Raw genomic sequence first — 18,880 nt, forward strand, 5'->3', positions numbered from 1 at the left:
AAAATAAGATAAAGTATTTTTAGAATATTTTTAGAATATTTGACTTACAGTAATATAATAAGCAGAATCATTTTGTTGTAGATGCTAATGGGAATTTTTACAAACAGAAAAACTAAACATCAACATTTGCTTTTTTTTAAGGGAATATAGAGCTGATGTTTTTAATTGAATGAGAGTTCTTTGAACACAGGCAGTTACTCTAAAGGGCCCACTCTCTCTATGGGCCCCAGTGCAACCACACCGCCTGCACTGTCTGTATTTACGCCTCTGGTTTGTTTTACCTTACATGTTCAATAAGTTGACTAAAAATAAATACATACATAAATATTTGGTGTAATTTAATATTTTAATGTCATTTGTTGATGAAGGTTTTGACTGACGGGATGTTTCAGGGGTTTAGCTTCAGCTTTTTGAATGCAGTGATCTCTGCTGTGTGTGCAGATGTTTCACAGTGAGACACAAACACCTGAAACACTCAGACAGCTGCAGCAGAGACTCTGCAGAGGGGGAACAGCTCAGGGAACTGCAGGAAGCGGCGGTAAGGGCCCTCCTGCCCTCCGTAGGTCCCTTCGTAGGGCCCTACTGCGGATTTCCTACAAGTTCTCAGATGTCAGACACTCTGGGGGCTCATGTTGCCTTCTTCCTCCTCCTCCTCCTCCTCCTCCTCGGAAACGGGATGTGATGTAAATACACAGAAAGTTTTTTTCGTCCCCGTCTCTGTGGAGTGTGCAGCTCCTCTTCTTCTTCTTCTTCTTCTTCTTGTTCCAACACTTTGTTGAAGGAAAACTCTCCGAAGAGGATCTCAGAGGCGGACCGTGACGCGTCGGACGGATTCGGTCACCGTTACTTTGCTCCACCATGATCCTGTAAACTCCACCGACAGTGAACCCACCGACCTGCCGGACTGCGCTCCGACACAGACGGATCAAACCGGAGAGAAGCTCGCTGCTGGTGTGGATCCGGAGGGAACCCGCGGACAGGTAATCAGCTGACAGCTTTACTGAGTGTGAGAGTGTGATCCGGATCAGGCTGCTGGGACCTGGGACCACAGGTCTAGGATCAGTCCTGCTGCTGCTGCTGCTGCTGCTGAGGCCTAATGTCACATCTCACATCTGGCTTCTAAACGAAGGACTCACAGTCCACAGATGCAACTGAGCGCACTGACAAACATTTAATGCAGCATCACATCTGCAGACACGTCACAGACCTGCACGGTAAAGCTGTAATCCTATTATATAAGCACTGCAGGACAATGAGAGGGTGCATGTGGAGAGTCTGTGGGTCACTGTCGGGATATTACAGTGCCACTGTAGAGGATATTATGGGATACACTCACCATAGAAACACAGATGATAAAGTTCTTGTCTTTACAAAACAGATCAAAAAGTTTACAGTGTCGCCCAGGTGATAAGATACAAACCATCTAACCATCTAAACCAGAATATTTTTATGGCTGTAAGATCATAGTGGTATATAAATAACTAAATATTAATTATAATATGAGACACTTATAGAGCTGATAAAGTAAAATATGATGCAGATCAGGTGCTTTAAAGCCACAACAGGAACACACTGGTATTTACTAATGTGAGTATATTACATGGTGATATTAAAGACGATATAAATACACTGAATCATGATGTAACTGTGGAATATCCACAGGTCAAGGCACAGCTGCAGTTACCAGACGGTTAATCAGTTGATTAGCAGAATATTAAAGGTCCAGTGTGTCAGATTTAAGGGAATTTTAGTAGTAGTATTTTATTCAATCATATATGCGCATGTACAATTGGACACCCAAAGAACCACACGCTAATAGATTGAAAAAAATGTAGTGGCTTGTAGCGGTGACGATTGCAGATTGTAACCAGCTGAAACTTCTCCCGGTTAGAATTCCTTCAGAGTTCATTGTTCAGGAGCTGAATTATCCTCAGAGGTCTCTTCCTCTCTAAAACAAACAGATCAGCTGATTTAAACTGAATTAACTGGTTTCATGTCATTTTGCTGACGCTGTTTGGCATGTCAGTCATGGGCCGGTAGCCTATAGCACCTGCTAATGTATGCTCACCTTCTTTTCTGATCCAGACGTTCAGGAGGTTAGAGGCAGAATAACTGGAGGCCGTTTTAAATCAGTAAAAACATTGAATAAAGCAGTTTCCTGGTGAAAAAAATAGTGTTTTTGCAACCCTCTTGTCTTGGAGGGGCGTCCAACACAAAAACATGAATGTCTCTATCTAGAGTCAGCGTTTGGTTTGTCCTTTCTGGGCTACTGTAGAAACATGGCAGTGCAACATGGTGATCTCTGTAGACGAGGACCCGCTCCCTGTGTAGATATAAACAGCTCATTCTAAAGTAACAGAAACACAACGATTCTTATTTTCAGGTGATTAAACACTAAAGAAAACAGACTTATATTATATTCCATTTCTGACAGTATCACCTTAATTCCTACACACTGGAGCTTTAAATATTTTTTTTCATGCTAAAAAAAAAAGCCAAATATTTGATGCGTCCACGTTCTAACATCTGTGAATTCGCTGGTTTTTATCGTAAATAAAATATTTTAGGGGGTTCGGGACTGTTGGTCGGACAGAACAGGACATTCAGCAGACAACAGAACGTCACCACCAGCATCAGGAAATGTTCTGATTACATAATAAATCAAGTAACTAATCAATAGATTGCCTGTGGATATTCTCATTTATCCAGGTCATAGTTATCTCAAGGCAATTGAATCGAACACAAGTGGACTTTGTTTTGTCTTAGAAGACGTTTCACCTCTTATCCAAGAGGCTTCATCAGTTCATACTTGTCTGACTAGGCTGGAACTAGTCTGACAAACTGGTGTGGAAAAACCCAGGTATTTAACCTCTGAGGAGGTCTTCACAAGGCCAATGATGTCATTGGTTGGTTATTGCTCCAATGGTGTGTCAACGATGGTCGTTGAAACTCCTGCTGCACCGGTGGTCGTTGGAGTCATAGAGTGTACATACACCACACACTCAGAAGAGCAGCCTGGTGTTCGCTGTCCAGTGCAGTGAGGAATGCCCAGACTTGTACACTGGTGAAACAAAACAACCACTAAACAAACACATGGCCCAACACAGAAGGGAGACTAGTTCCAGTCTAGTCAGACAAGCATGAACTGATGAAGCCTGTTGGGTAAGAGGTGAAACTTCTTCTAAGACAAAACTAAGTCCAGTTGCGTTTGATTTAATCACCTTGAGATAATCGATAGATTATATTATGATGAAACTAATCTAGCTGCAGCCCTCGAACACACAAACATATATAAAGCACAGTATTGTCGATACAACAAACTGAATAAAACCAGGACCAGACCCTCCCGCTATATTAAATACATATCATACCACATGGCACCCAGTAATACACTGTACATATTAACAGTCAGTGTCAGTTATTAATTATTTAGTCCATTTAGTCAAATGTAAAGTTGACGGTTTTTATATTTTTACAGTTTTCCAGTCAACTCAGAGCACTTTGATCCCGAGGACAAACTGGGACACATTGTTCTGGTACCGCTCGTAGGCGTAGAGGAAAGAAATGTGCATTATGACATCATATATTACACAATATATACATATAAATATATACAGAAAGAAGAGATATGTTGTATAAGAAATATGTACAGATATGTAAATTGTGTATTAAACATAAATGCAAGAAGAGTAATAATAATCTGTGCAGTAATTTTGCATATGACCTTAATGACCTCTCAAATGTCCATGACTAATTTATCCTAAGGGAGACAATGATGTCTAATCTAATCTAGTCTAATCTAATCTAATCTAATCTAATATTCCTTATGTATCAATAATGTTTCCTCTTTAGTTTTATTACAACATGATACGTCAGTTTATATTAAAGATGATTCTGTAGTTCAGAGACAGTTTGCAGTGTCAGATAGTGACAGGGTCAGGGTCAAGTTTTCTTCTTACTCCATGTTTTAACGTGTGTATTTTCACCCTGATCAGGTTGGTTTTATCTGTCAGTTAACTGTCAACATCAGCACCGTTGCTATGGTTACCCACGGTTTGATTTACTCTATCTTAAGCGCTCATGTAGAGCTGCAGTTTAAGTTTAGGGCTGAGGTGTTGGGTTAGTTAAAACAAACAGTCTGCAGTGTCATCATGTGTGTCTCTGTGTGCGTGTGTGTGTGTGTGTGTGTGCGTGTTGCCGACCTGTCGACCTCCTGTCAGGTGTGCTCAGGATCATGTTTGGGTTATTTTCATGCTCACAGTCGGTCAGCTCAGGTTACAGGGACAGACGACGGTGAGAGGTTGAATCCTTCAAACACAAACACTGAGTAAATCCCTGTGTCTGTGTCTCGTCTCTGTGAGTGTGATCATTCTGTAGAGGGACTGACAGGACAGACACAAGTGAACAGACTCATTTATAAAAACTAAAGTGAAACTGTGTGTGTGTGTGTGTGTGTGTGTGTGTGTGTGTGTTGAATACTCTCAGTGAATAAAATCCCCTCATTTGTCACACTTCTGTTAAAACCAGTGCTGAAATTTGAAATCCCAGTCCCCACTCAAGGTCAGGGTCGCTGGCTGTTTCCAGAGCTTTCACCACATGGTCTCCATCAGCAGATGGAGTTTACTCCGTTGTCATGGCGACAGATATGTTGACTTTAAAGCTCAATAGCTGCCATGACTTCTCGTTCATGTTGGCTTAAAGGTTAAGCACCAAAGTTCACTTTAGACTTTGGATATTTATTACTGACCAAGTCAGGGTTTCCCACACGTTCATTTCATCAAGGCAGCCCGCCACATTTTGATTTTCTATTTTTGGAGCTGGACGGTTCATTCGGAGCGCTGTTGGAATATACACCATTTGGTTATTCAATGCACCACACTCAGTCAAGTGGAGCTCCAGTTCCAGCTGGACGAGGACATCTAACCGGCCTACTGTCCTTGTCCCAGTATACAAGCACGAGAGGGGAATCCATTTATTGAGCCAAGTATGTGCGACTCCTCTACGATAGGTGGAGATATGCCCCCTTTCAGCTTGTTAGTATTGGACCTTTTTCCTGTTGACCTATTACGTCACAGACCAAACAATGGACAAACAAGTTAGCTACAGTTAGCTAGCAGCTAACTGCTACCATGGTGGACAACTTTGGCTCCCACTGTGGAAACTGTGGAGCATGCTCAGAGCGCCTCGGACAGTTTGGGTCTGATTGATGGATTTTAAACGTCTGGTTTTAGTCTGACTGACACAGTAGGCCTAAATCCATTTTCTCTGATGTCATGTAAATGAACAGACTCTTGCAGTGCAGAGCGTAGGCCTACTTTGGGCAGGCACGGTGAAAGTGAAACGTATCCGTTCACTGTGTCATTTCTAAAAGTTTGCTGTCACTCATAAACAGTCTGTTGACTGATCAGTTATCCAGCCTGTGACTCAAAGCAGTTACCGCCACACATAAAATCTCATTCTGTGGGAAATAGGCCACTGTTAGTAATAATGCTAAAGTTATATTAACCAATAATTCAATAGAAAATCAATTGACAACCTCTCTGGTTATTGATGAATAATGTACATCACTGCTCAGCCCCACATGTCAAACATTCACATTGTTCTCTTCCAGAGTCAGAGCTTCAACAGTGTGAGATTGTCAGGTACGATAACTCGTCTCAGAAAATATTGTGTGATCACAGTAGAAAATTATTATTATTATAATTATCATCAATTATAATGAACTTTAAAAGAGTGCAAACAAAAGAACTGTTTGGTTGAACAAATGTTTTATGATATCTGAAACTAAAAACTATTTGTGTTGATCGAAGCACAAAAAGTCTGACAGGCAGTTGAGGACACACTTCAGTTTAAAAAGACCATAGATAACAAATACAAATGGTGTGATAACTGTCAATTTTAATACCAAGATACATAGTTTCAAAAGTGTGCAGCTGCAACCCTGATCACAGTTATCTAAATGTCTTCGCTTTTGGACTGTTGGTCGGACAAAAAAACGAGACTTTTGAAGATGTCTCTCTGCACTCTGGGAACTTAAATCAACACGACTGTTGTTGTGGAGATTAAAGTTTATTAATTATTGTTCTTTAAAATCTTTGATTTCAGGATGTCTAACGATGCTCATTAAATGTGAATAAAAAAAATGACACAAGTAAAATCTGAGACAAAACATGCAGAAGTTAAACTGTAGACATGAAATATAACATTTACAAAATATAAAATAAGTCGTGGGATAAGAATAAAATATAACATTTATAAAGTATTGATTAACGTGTTAGTGGCGTACAGGTGCACAGTAATCACCACATGAATAAACGGAGTGTGATCAGGGAGACTCAACTTTCTTTGCACGGGTGCCGCGTTTGCAGAATGACAGGATGCTAGTTAATAAATTTACATTAATAATATATAATAAATGTATATATAATAGTATATATAATTTATAATTAAGGATCAGCTGTGTTCAATCTTGTGACGTTTACTGTCTTAACTCACTTTTTTAATAAAGAGGCTGTATTGTGAAGCTCTTTAAATGCACTGTGGCCTTATTTACATTTAGGTATATACTTTTTATATATTACATTTATAATATTTATTTGATTTGATTATCAGTTTATTTTAACTTTGATTTAGAAACTGATCTGCGGCCCACCCTGCACCCTGTAGCCATGAGCCTGGCTTGAGTGCGCTGTGATTATTTGGGAAAATAAAAGACATTAAACTTGAGTGTTTTTGCTCCAAATCAAATAAAATCTGAGTTGTGATAATAATCAAAGTCAGTGCGGACCGATGGTATCAGCCCCCTGCAGGGATCCTTCACAGCGCCGTGTGTGATTGATCGTGTCTCGTACAGAGTGAGCGCAGCCCAAAGCTCCACAGTCTCAGAGTGATTTCACAACAGCAGCTCAGTGTTTGGCTCCGACTGTGAGAGCCGACAGCTCAGCTCACTGAACAAACCAACAACACAACAATGGAGACGTCTTGTTTCTCACTGCTGCCACTTTTCTTTTCATCACTCCGTCTGCAGGTCGTTTGGGTTTCAGGGTGTATCCACCAACAGAGCAGCGTGTTCCCAGTGGAAGTGTAGGAGTGTATTTATCCTGTAACAAACAGCATGTGACCTGGTCCTGCTGCTGCTGTCAGCTTTATATTCTCACTAACTCACATGATGACTGTTGTTCAGCCTGTGTTTGTCTCTGAGCCTCAGATATCTGAGGTGAACCGCAGCAGGTTCGTCCTCTGGAGAGAAAATCTGTAATTTAAAACTCAGCTCTGCTTCACTTCCCAAACATCACCGGCACCAGCAGAGTTTATATTGCTGCAAAATCTAAAACTCAAGTTTATTCTCCTCAAACTGCGTCTGTACAATAACAGCAAGAATGTCTTCAAAACTGTGGAGAGCTGTCAGAGTTCTTACAGAATGTTTAATCCACAGGGTTTTATTAGGGCTGTCAAGCAATTAATAAAAGTAATCTAATTAATTACATGCTTTGTGATTAATGAATCTTAATTAATTGCATTAACTGTTGCTGTATTCAGGATTGTTTAACTCAGATGAATTTTGGCAAATGTGTCGTAGTAAAGCTGCTGGATTTAGGACACAGTTGTCCCCCTGTCCTCTACCAACCAAACTGGTCTGCAGTCCACTTTGTTAGAGAGTTAGTATGTCGGTCACATGTAGACTTATTCAGTTTGCATCTGAACGCCTGGTCAAGTGTGGTTTGACGAGGCTGGCTGCTAGCGTTAGCGTCAGAGGCTGTGCTAGCTCGGACCTGTTTTGCATTGAGGTGATATTTCAGGCTTGACGTTCTCCGATGGTACGAAAATTCCTTCCTGCAGAGAGCGGTGCTCCTATCAACAGTTCCCTCTGGGCGTTTTGTAAATGTAAATGTTCCGTTGCAGGGGCCGAACGTGGTCGTCTCGTCTGCCTCCATCATGTGACAATGACACTGTGGCCTGCGTGTAAAAGGGCACCATGGAGTGCGATTAATCAGTGTTCAAAATGACTACGTTATTTTGATATAAAGTTAAAGTGCTGTATGTTTTTTTAGCTTCAATACTGATGATTGTTTGTCTGGGTATGCATCAGTCATGATCCTGTAAACTCTGGCATGTTAACCTGCACGGTGAGTTTACTGATAGACAGCCGAGGCAGAGGCCATTATCAAAACTCAACTATGATTGGCTGTCTGCTCAGTTAGTGTGCACCAACTGATTAATGAGACTGCGACTGTTTTTTGAATTGTTGTCTTTTGTTTGTGCTGACTTCTGGAGCAACAACGTCTTTTTGAGGACTTAAGGAATCAAGTACGGGGCTTCATATGACGCGTGATGCAACTTTGATGTGCTGTAATTGGTCTATTAATCTTTAAAACCTCAAACACAGCAAAGTAAGAAACTAAGATCCTGTAATGTCGGTAATTAAAGTAGATTAAACTAGAGTCGACTGATGGTGAATAAATGCTTTTCTGACCTGTGTCTGTGTGCACACTTTGTGCCACCTCTGCATAAGTCAGTGCCCACCTCGGCCATCATAGTGAGAAACTCTGGATGTGCCGCTGCTGTGCCCTCAGTGAACTCTGAGGACTCAAACTTAACAAGATGACGTCAGACTGAGGCTCAGTGGGAGCGAGCGCTCTTGCTCTCCAATAAAAGATAATTCGTCCCATCCTGACATCTCTGCAACATTAGATCCAGATCTTCTTTAAAATCTGTCCAGCTCCACCTTCAGCCAACAGACTGATGTGTGTGTGAGAGACTTCTGCCGGAGATGGAACTATTTAACAGATCGTATTTTACAAGTTAGCAGCAGGAAAACGTGAAAACACGACCTCCTTCCAGAGAAGTCCTTCGCTAGTTTAGATAAATGTCTCCAGAGACATTTAAGCTCATCTCATGGAGTCAAAATATAAAGTCTTTGACCCTCTTATCACACTCTGATCTGACTGATGATGCTCTCATCATGCCTTTTTATATAAACACCACTTAAGCCACAAACTCAAACACTTACAGGAAACAATCAAAATGGCCTCTGGAGACGTGTGTGTGCGTGTGTGTGTGTGTGTGTGTGTGTGTGTGCAGATAGTAGCTGTGGTTCGAGTGGAAGCAGGAGATTACAGATGAGTGTAAATGAGCGAGTGTGTGTCGAGTTTCCATCTGCGGAGCTGCAGCCAGCAGCTCATTAAACCATTAAGAAACCACACGGAGGATCTGTTAGAGGCACATGAGGCAGAGAGAGGGAACACTGAACATGGCCGCCGCTGCTGCTGCTGCTGCTGCTGAGGGGAGCTGAGGGAAGTGTGTTTTTATCAGGGAGAACTGTATCTAAATCAGGCATAATGAGGAGCTAAACATCAAACTGAATCAGGAGAACCTTCCTTGGTTTGATGGCAGCAGAGACGTCAGGCTGAAGGTCACTCACCTGTGCTGAAAGTCTACTGTATGATCATATGGAAACATCTGCGCTGCCATATTAAGTTTTATTTTTGATCAGGCAGCTGAAAGTGGTGTTTGGTTTTGTTGTAATTCAGATTAAATTCTAATTCTAATTTCTCTTATCAATTTCTGTATTTACGCTGCTGTAAACATAAATGAGGAGGCACATGTGATCATATTGTCTAGTACACAGTGCACGATGTCTCACATGATTTTTCCCCTGAGTCGGACGTCCCAGGATCAACTGGCTCCGATGGCGCTCTGTGACTTCCAGTCAGAAACGCTGCAGGAAGTGCTTCAGCGTGTCGCATTAAATTGTTTGCATGCAGCGGTCACAATTATCTGAATCACTGCGATTATCTTTGTGAAGCTTTACCACACTTCTGCACATCCTGTAAACATTCAACAAACATTGCTGTCAGGGATCTGTCAGCAGAATTGAAAAGCACGTTTGTCAGTTTGCTGAGTGGATGTAGCTCCTTGGTTGGAAAGAGGGTCGTGGATTTGGATCCACCATCTTCCTCCTGTGTTTGTTACGTGACCCCACTGTTGTTTTGTCGCATAAAATGTTGTGCTGGGATTCTACAAGTCGAGTTGTTTTCTCCCTCTCTGATTTTATTTTTTGTCAGTCAGTGTGCTGTGCATTTTCCTTCTGGGGACGTTTTTGTCCCCAGATTTTGCTTCAGAGTGAACACTCTTCACTTTCACGCTGCTCTTTGGTACAGGAAGCTGCAGACACAGAGGCAGCTGCCCACAAGAGGAGACTCTTTGAAATAATGTTATCTTCTGCTTTCTTCTCTCAGGCCATCGTTAGCCCAGTTAGCTGTCAGAGTGAATGTCCTGCTGAATCCCGTCAAAACTCTCAAACTCTCAAAATTATTTGTATAACAGCTAAATCTGGTTTGACTAAAAAATGTTAGCTGCAACCCTACAATTGATTAAGAAATATTCCTCTTCTCCATGTTTGGTATGTTGTAAGTAGATTTGCAACAGAGCCCAGTGGGAAGAGGCAATGAATTCTTTATATCTTCATACCTTTTGACATTTCACCGGAGTGTACGTCAGCCTACATGACAGTTTTTATCTAACAGTAAACAAATAAACAAACTGGCTTCGATGGCAGCCCCCCACCAGCTCCAAGCAGCAAGTCTGCTATGTTATAAAATGTTTTTCATCTGCTGTTGCTGGAGGGCTTGTAGTCCTGTAACATTATCCCCACCACTCAGTCACCATATTTTTTAGGGCTGTAGTCAACCAAAGAAAATCTTGGTCGACTGAAGTCGCACATAATCTTCAACCAATCGATTAGTCGTAGGAAAAAAAATCTGCACGTTATTTTTACTTGTGCGGTGGTGTGTCTGTGTCACTCTGCAGTTACACCTCCAAAACACTAGTCGGCGGTGGAGGACTGTGTTAAGTGCTGTAAAGTTTAGTTCAAATCAAACTTTATTTATATAGTTGATTCAAAACACACATTAAACACACATTAAACATGGCTTAACAGAGACAACTTCAAACACAAGTACGCAAACTGGCTTCACTATAACTCGTAGAACTGACAGACAAACACATGCTAACGTTATTAGCACAAGTCTATGGTGTTTAACACTGTATTAATTAGCCTAGCATCTCATGATCTTTTCCTTTTCTCATATAAAACCAGGGACAACAGCAACATGTAACAAAGGTAACGGCACATAATTCAGCTCCATTACAACTCACAAGATTCACCGACAAAACAACTGTCTTATACTAAACACGTTTTATAAACAAATACAACATGCTAACATTAGCGCCAGCCTATGGCATTTTACATTGTATACATTAGCCCAGCGACGAGCGGAGATTTCCTCTGCTCATATTTCAGCCAGGATAAATCACACACAAGACTTAAAATGCTATTTTAGTGGAGGCTTTACTGTCTTCACAATTTATTGTTTCTTATCTGTGAAATACTGGTGTCAGCTTACAGAAACAGACAGGAGGTCTGCGTCACCGCGACGCTGAGCGTGAGGGTGGGTGAGTCCAACTTTCTGTCAACAACGGGGTTGTTTTGAAAACACCCCCATTTTCACAGGTAACTTAACCTGTCCCCCCGCTGCAGGAAATAATGGATTAATCCTGGAAAGCTGTTGATGTAGCGCTTTTCTCCTTATGAAAGTAACACGGTGATTATTGGACCAATGAGAATTTGGTCGGACGAGAGCATAGCAATCAAATAATCGACTAGTCGAACAGGAGACTACAGCCCTAATGTTTTTTAAGTTCAGCTGCCTGTTCCACCAGTAGAGACTGACCTCTGGTGGCACATGCTGCGCACTACATCACATCGCCTCATTACAGCATCTCTGTATCAGTTTTATAGAAAGCGGAGCGTCTGTATTTTGATGGAATTGAAAATCATACTGTCAGGATTTCTAAATCCCCTGGTATACTGTAATACTGTGATACCGCCCAAGCCTTAAAGAGACAGAGTGTAGTCAGAGCCTGGTGAGCTTACCGTGTGGTCAGCAATGGAGGAAATAAAACCAAGGCACAGCTTTGAGTCTCAAAACTTGTCTCAGTCTGATTGAGTCGAGTGCAGAACTCGAGTGTATATGTGTCAGTTCTGTTACAGACTGGGCGTCCACTACCTGTAACCCAGTGCATGCTGGGATGAACTGTGGTTCCTGGATCAATGGATCCTGAAAACCCAGCTCAATCTGAGCCATATACGCAGTGATCTCATAACCCTGAAGTGTCATGTTAAAGGGGTAGTTTACCCAAAAACTGTATAAGCACCTGAGGAAATGAAAGCAGATCAGTGCATACAGACTTGGACATAGTCCGAACGCAGCACACAACACATTCCTTCACAGGAAATGATTTGTTTTGCAATAATTGAGGGACAAAAGTTTTGTTTTGATTGTTATGCTCCTATGAACGGATAGAAGACACTTGAAAATTGCTGCATAGAAAGTTATGTAGACATTTATAACTTTTGTTTATTTGACACACCGTCAAAGTCTGTTTGCACTGATCTGTTCTCCTTAAAGTCATCCGATAGAAAACTCTTTCTGGGACCAGTGAGAGCCTCAGGAGGTGAGCACTGTATACAGTTTATATTGTTTTGGGTGAACTGTTCCTTTAAAGTCTACATGTGTTGGTAGAAATTTGAGGGACGTTTTTAAAGTCACAGAAGTCGTCAATCAAACAAATGTTAGTTCTGCTCAGTGATTCATAACTGGGCCTTATAGAGAATCCAGAGACAGACGAGCTCCTCGGCTCCCTCCACCCACTGCTGACAGAGTTATGATACCCTGCATACCTGTGTGTGTGTGTGTGTGTGTGTGTGTGTGTGTGTGTGTGTACTGAGACATGTCTTCGGGGCTCTTATTTCGAGTCAAGCAGTTCAGTCTTGAAGTGTTTGACATCAGAGTTACTGGAAAGATTTAAAGTCCTGTTCTGACACTTAAAATCAAAAATATTTGACAACTTTTTTCACCCTTACATTAACACAGTGTACTTACTGTAGTTGATGCTGACCAGCTCAGTAGAACTCTGCATGAAAAGGTTTATAATCTCTCAATATCCAGGTCAAATTCTTCACTAACACAACCTCCACATCCTCCCTGTAAACCATGAAAGTGGGCTAAATGATTCCACATTCAGGTTTTCAGGTGTGTTTGATAGCGCTCACCTTGGCTGTCAGTTCAAAGCTCTACATGTTAAATCAAGCGCTCCTCACATTCTTCAGATACCAGCGGCAGCTCTTTTTAAACCATCTGCTGCTCTGCTCCGGTTCAGACCTCCTAACCATCACCTGCTCAGGTTACATTTACATTTTGGGCATTTGGCTGATGCACATGTGACATTTTACACCAAGTGCTGCAGGAGTGAAAGCTGAAACCTGCACCTGAAAGATCTGCGCTAACAGAGATTTAAACCTCCACTGACTCCACATGTTGAAATGAGTTTACATGTCCTAGTTAGAGTAACTCATGCTGTAAAAACAGTTGTGTCAAACCTTGTGTTGCTCTTCAGCTCAGTGTGAACATGGATGTCTTGACATCTTGTGACCTGTGTGTCACCAAATCAGTGCTTCCTGCCCAAAATGCATCGGCACAGCTGGTAAACCCACTGACTGTGGTGAGGTGAGCATCATGTTGAGGTTTCATGTTGTTCTGATGGGTGTCAGTCAGTACGTTTACATGACATCAGGGCTTTGACCCGGAAGTCCAACAGCATTAAATGTGTAAGAGAAGAAGAAGCCGGTAACAACATGGAGAAATCTACATCCAGAGCCGTGACTTTTTGGACGGCCCAAATGTACAGAGCTGTAAAGTTGTCCACCATGGTAGCAGTTAGCTGCTAGCTAACCGTAGCTAACTTGTTTGTCCATTGTTTGGTCTGTGACGTAATAGGTCAACAGGAAAAAGGTCCAATACTAACAAGCTGAAAGGGGGCATATCTCCACCTATCGTAGAGGAGTCGCACATACTTGGCTCAATAAATGGATTCCCCTCCCGTGCTTGTATACTGGGACAAGGACAGTAGGCCAGTTAGATGTCCTCGTCCAGCTGGAACTGTAGCTCTGTTGTGTTAATGTACTAACTGCTTAATCAGGTGACACTGACACCTGTCACACTCACCAGAAATTTGGGATGAAACTTAACTTTCAGTTGTAAGGATGATACAAACTGATGCAAAACGTGGTCACATTGAACACTACTCTGGTTAACATCCAGTCTCCTGAAAAAGGACGTTTCTGCAAACAGTGTTTATGCACTATGAGGTATATGTTGAAACTTTATGTTCCAACATCACTGTAGTCAGTGTGTGGTTCTGTTTAGGCACAGAAACCACTTGATTATGGTGGGGCAAAGATCATGTTTGGGCTTAAAATACCTGGTTTTGGCGGCAGAGTCACTTCTGGAGAAGCTGCCAGTGTCTCAGTAAAAAACAACCGCTAGTCATTTGGAGTGGGAATTTGACTTAGGAGACTGGAACTCTGTACTATTTCATACCATTGCCGCAGCTTGTAATGGGGTATCTTCTGTTGTATAGGAGTATCTTTAGCTCCTTTTACACTGCCAGATTTTCGGTGAATGTTGGGCTGTTTTGCCGGCAAGCTGCGAGCGTTTAGACACACAGAACCGGATTGGCGAGTTGGTCCGAGGTGCCCAATTTTCCAACTCGTAGGGTAGACATATTTGCTCAACCCTTTTAGTTTAAACAGACCGAGGCGGCCTTCTGCAACAGGAGGGGCTGTTGATGACTTGTGGGAGGAGCTGTTGAAGACTTGTGGGAGGAGCTGTTGAAGACTTGTGGGAGGAGCTGTTGATGACACCGCACGTGCGAGCCACTGGCGGTGGATAAACAGGAAACAGCTGATAGCAGGAATTAGCGAGCAGCTAGTAGCAAGAGGGAAACACAAACCTGACAGACACTGTAAAGATGAGCAACTGGGGAGACAAGGAATTGCGCGCCCTCCTTGTCCTCGCAAACGAAGAGGCCATTAACCGTCAGATGACGGGGATGGTGAAGAACGGGCCGACTTATGAGAGAATCGCCGAAGGACTGACCAGCCGCAGCTTCCCTCCCACGTCACTGTTTACGTCACACACTGAGCTACACGTTTTGTTACTTGCTCACGCCCCCCATTGCCCCGAAAAAGGCGCATTCTGTATAAACAAAAGTAGGTAGGCGGCATTTTGCTGCACTCCTCGATTTTGTTTTGATACTGCCAATGCTGAAAAAAGACTGATTGGGCTTTCCTGCAAATTTGCACAATTCCTGTTTAAAAAGGGCTTTAGTTAACTCTAGTGTCTCCTGGCTGCAGACTGTTTGGGTGCTGCACTGCCCTCGCGGTTGAGTTCTGCCTCTTTTGTTCTGTCAACCTCACATTATTAATAAACATTTAGTTACCTGATTATCGATATCAATGGCAAATTGTCCATGTCTGCTTTGTGATGCATTTACCAATTGATTATTTCCTCCACCCCTACTGTTCGCGAATTTACGAATCCTTGGATGGTGAAGGAATGGCCTGCCTTACTTTGCCTCTGACTGGCTCACCCTGACATTCATATCCTAAACCCAACCAATCCAATCAACAAAGGCAAAGGGTTCTTGCCATTCATAGGGAGAGTAGGGCAGGTCATTCCTACGATTGGTCTCTTAAAAAACATCCATGTTTGGTGGCTAAGAAGCTGCTTGAAAGGGAGGACTTGCTAAAACTAGTTTGTTGTTTGTTGGTGTTGAACAGTGGTCTGCAGCTTTGCAGGCGTCTCACCTCCTGTAGGTGACATTCCCATTCAAAATATTCTAAATGTTGGCGTTTTATCTGTTACAGTTTGCAGTGAAGCAGCTGGGAGTCTTTAGTCTGACAGTCTGTGTCGTTACAGGCATCTGGACCCAACTGAGCTCTGAGTGTGTGTGTGTGTGTGTGTGTGTGTGTGTCGGCTCTGCTCGCAGTGTGTTTTTCATTGTTTATGGTGTTGCATAATCAGCCAGCAGTGCTGCAGCTACAGAGACACTTTGTTCAGCCTGAAAACAGAGCAGTGTTAAAACACACAGGGTCTGTGCATGTGTGTGTGTGTGTGTGTGTGTGTGTTGCTGCAGGTACAGGTGAGAATATGAACAGCACATACATGAAAAGATTTGTGGTCCAGTGTCTCCTGTGTGGATAAAATGTGATTGAGCAGCATGTTGTGTTTTCAGTTTGACTGAATGTTGCTGGATCGACTCTCCTCTCAGAATGATGACTAATTTTACTTGAGCTGCAGCTAACAGAGAAAAACACTTAATCACTTACTGGTATTAACACAAATTAAACTTGCACAGCTGTGAAGGTCTGCCTGATGTAAATCTACTGTACTAATTCTCATGAGAGTCTGTGCAGACTGTTCACATGCAGCGTAACATTTAGAACCGTACATAAGGTTGGCGGTATTATAAACAGGACTTACAGGACTGTTGTGAGTCCAGGTGAGCAGGCATCTTGTAGTGATTCAACAGTCAGAGCTGCAAAAAGTCTGATCTGTGCTCTCTGTTTGTGTTTGTTGATGAGGTGTTATAATCCTACTGTGTCCAGTCTGTCCCTGGGTTACGGTTAGCCATACTCCAGCCACACCTATTTCCACACTTGGTTTTAGCGTTGTGCCAGCACTGGAGAAAGGTCTCGCTGAACCAAGAGAAAGAAAACACTCTTTAATCAATCACAGTTGTTCTAGGCAGTGCTAAGCCCAGGATGCAGTGACGGTGCCCTTGCATGATAATGCCAGGGAAGAACCTGATTTGGTTGAACATTTTCAGGAGGGCAGACAAGCGCTGGCATAAAAAAACCTGAAATCCCTGCACAGAAACGTGCGTGCCGTGTCCTTAAACGTGGAAAACATATACGACTTTTGGAGATCTCATTATAAAAAATAGTAATTCCCAAACAAAGGTCAGTGTTTTGGTCTCAAGGCCTTCCTCTTTGAGACTGAAACATCGATGTGTTTCAGGACATCATGTCTTGAGAAGCGTGAGCAGGAATCACTGTTTTTTATTGAGTTAACTTTTCTCGGCGACCCGATTCCCTGTGCCACTCAATAAGCAGGAGGTGTGTGTTGTCTTCGATCTACCTTTGAAAATCTCACCACATAGAGATGCCTGGAGTCACTTTTTTTAATGTCCTGTATAGGAGGAACACTAAAAAGATTTCTTTTGGTCAATTGGATTTTATTTTAAGATTTTTTTAAGACACAGAGACATCTAGGTGATGTTTTTTAGCATAACAACCCTAAACCGAAACCTGAGCCACTGTTCAATGACCGTCTCAGAGAATATCACAGAATCACGGTATTACAGAATTATTATTATATCAGTCAGAATGAGCCTGGTAGGAATGAGGACGGAAAGGTTATTGTTGGATGAACGGATGTTTTATTACTATAATTCAAACACTGTGTGAAAAGTGTCTCTCTTTAAAATAACTAAAATAAAGTTGAGATTTTCTGTCCAGTTGCATTTTTTTTTTCAATTTTGTAGATAAGTAAATGTGCACAGTTTGATAACCATCAATGTTTATATCACTGTGTACATTAAACCGGTATATTGCTGCAACCTTAAGTTCAACACATTTTTCATTATGATAGTGACTCAAGATGTGTTCGACCAAACATTGAGCAGAACGTTAAAGGGAAATCGAGCTAGAATGAATCTGAAACTGACAAATCATATTATCATCTTTATTGGAATATTAAACAATGTTATCATACAACACAGATTTTCCTTATACTTTTCAGGCTTAATTGAATTATATTAAAATAATAATAAACTTTATTTATGAACCTTTTAAAACACTAAAAGCATTAAAACACTAGCAGAATTAAACAAACTAAAATGTCATAAAATGTTGCTGAAGTAAAAAATGAAATAAAGGAAACTAAAATCGAGATAATTAATGAGAAATATCATCAATAAGATATCAATAAAGAGACAGACAGCCCAAATAAACTCAGGATATGCTTTCTGATACATGTACATTTTAAGGAGACTTTACAAAGACAGTGACTCAGACAGCCTCATACCCCAGGCCCTCATTTCAAAAGCTCTGTCCCCTTTAGTCTTCAGTCTGGACTCTGGGACAAGCAGAAGACCTCTGCCCGAGGATCTCAAATAGGGCTGCAACAATTAGTCGACTAATCAATGACTAATCAACTATTAAATAATCAGTGACTATTTTAGTAGTCGACTAATCGGTTTGAGTCATTTTTCATAGAAAAGTACTATAAAGTACCCAAATACTCTTATTGCAGCTTCTTACGTTCAGATATTGGCAGCTTTACACACTCTCCCATGACGGTGAACTAAAACCCTTTGGCGTGAGCACGAAACAAGACATTAGATGACATCATTTTGGGGTTTGGGAGAGACAGACTGACATTTTTCAACATTTTAACACATTTTTCGCTAAAATGATCAGTCGACTAATCAAAGAGATAATCGACAGATAAGTCGACATTGAAAATAATCGTTAGTTGCAGCCCTAATCTCAAACCACGTAAAGGTTCATACGGGACTAACAGCTCTGAAATGTAATCTGGAGCCATGAAGAGCCTTAAAAGCAGTCGATACAATTTTAAAGTCGATCTTAAAACAAACAGCGAGCCAATGTCAAGAGGCTGAAATCAGTGAGATGTGATCGTAGGTCTTGGTTTGGGTGAAAAGCTGAGCGGCTGAGTTCTGAATCTGTAGTCATTGCAAGGTTTGTCGATGGAGACAGGAATAAAGGCTGTGTCTCTGATGATCCTTTGTTGTACTTATACTTTTATGATATCAGATAACTGGGCTCCACTTTAAAGATTTGTGAGACGCCAAAACACAGAGCTGTGGTTTATAATCTGTGGAAGGATGAAGCAGAAACAGACGTCTCAACGATGGTGAGCTGAACTGTAGATCTGTATCATTCATGTTATAA

General features: G+C 41.7%; 1 protein-coding gene across 3 annotated transcripts in view; it reads left to right on the plus strand.

Annotated features, from left to right (window-relative positions):
• Nucleotides 1-698: 698 nt before the first annotated feature.
• ddr2l (discoidin domain receptor family, member 2, like) overlaps nt 699-18,880 on the plus strand; it is a 38,345-nt gene continuing 20,163 nt past the window's right edge. For all 3 annotated transcript variants that reach the window (XM_033619648.2, XM_033619649.2, XM_078171157.1), the window contains exon 1: nt 699-980. The gene's annotated coding sequence lies outside the window, so the exon portion shown is untranslated. The remainder of the gene's footprint in view (nt 981-18,880) is intronic.

Source organism: Epinephelus lanceolatus, chromosome 9 (genome assembly GCF_041903045.1).
Source record: "Epinephelus lanceolatus isolate andai-2023 chromosome 9, ASM4190304v1, whole genome shotgun sequence".
In the NCBI taxonomy this organism is placed as follows: Eukaryota; Metazoa; Chordata; class Actinopteri; order Perciformes; family Serranidae; genus Epinephelus; species Epinephelus lanceolatus.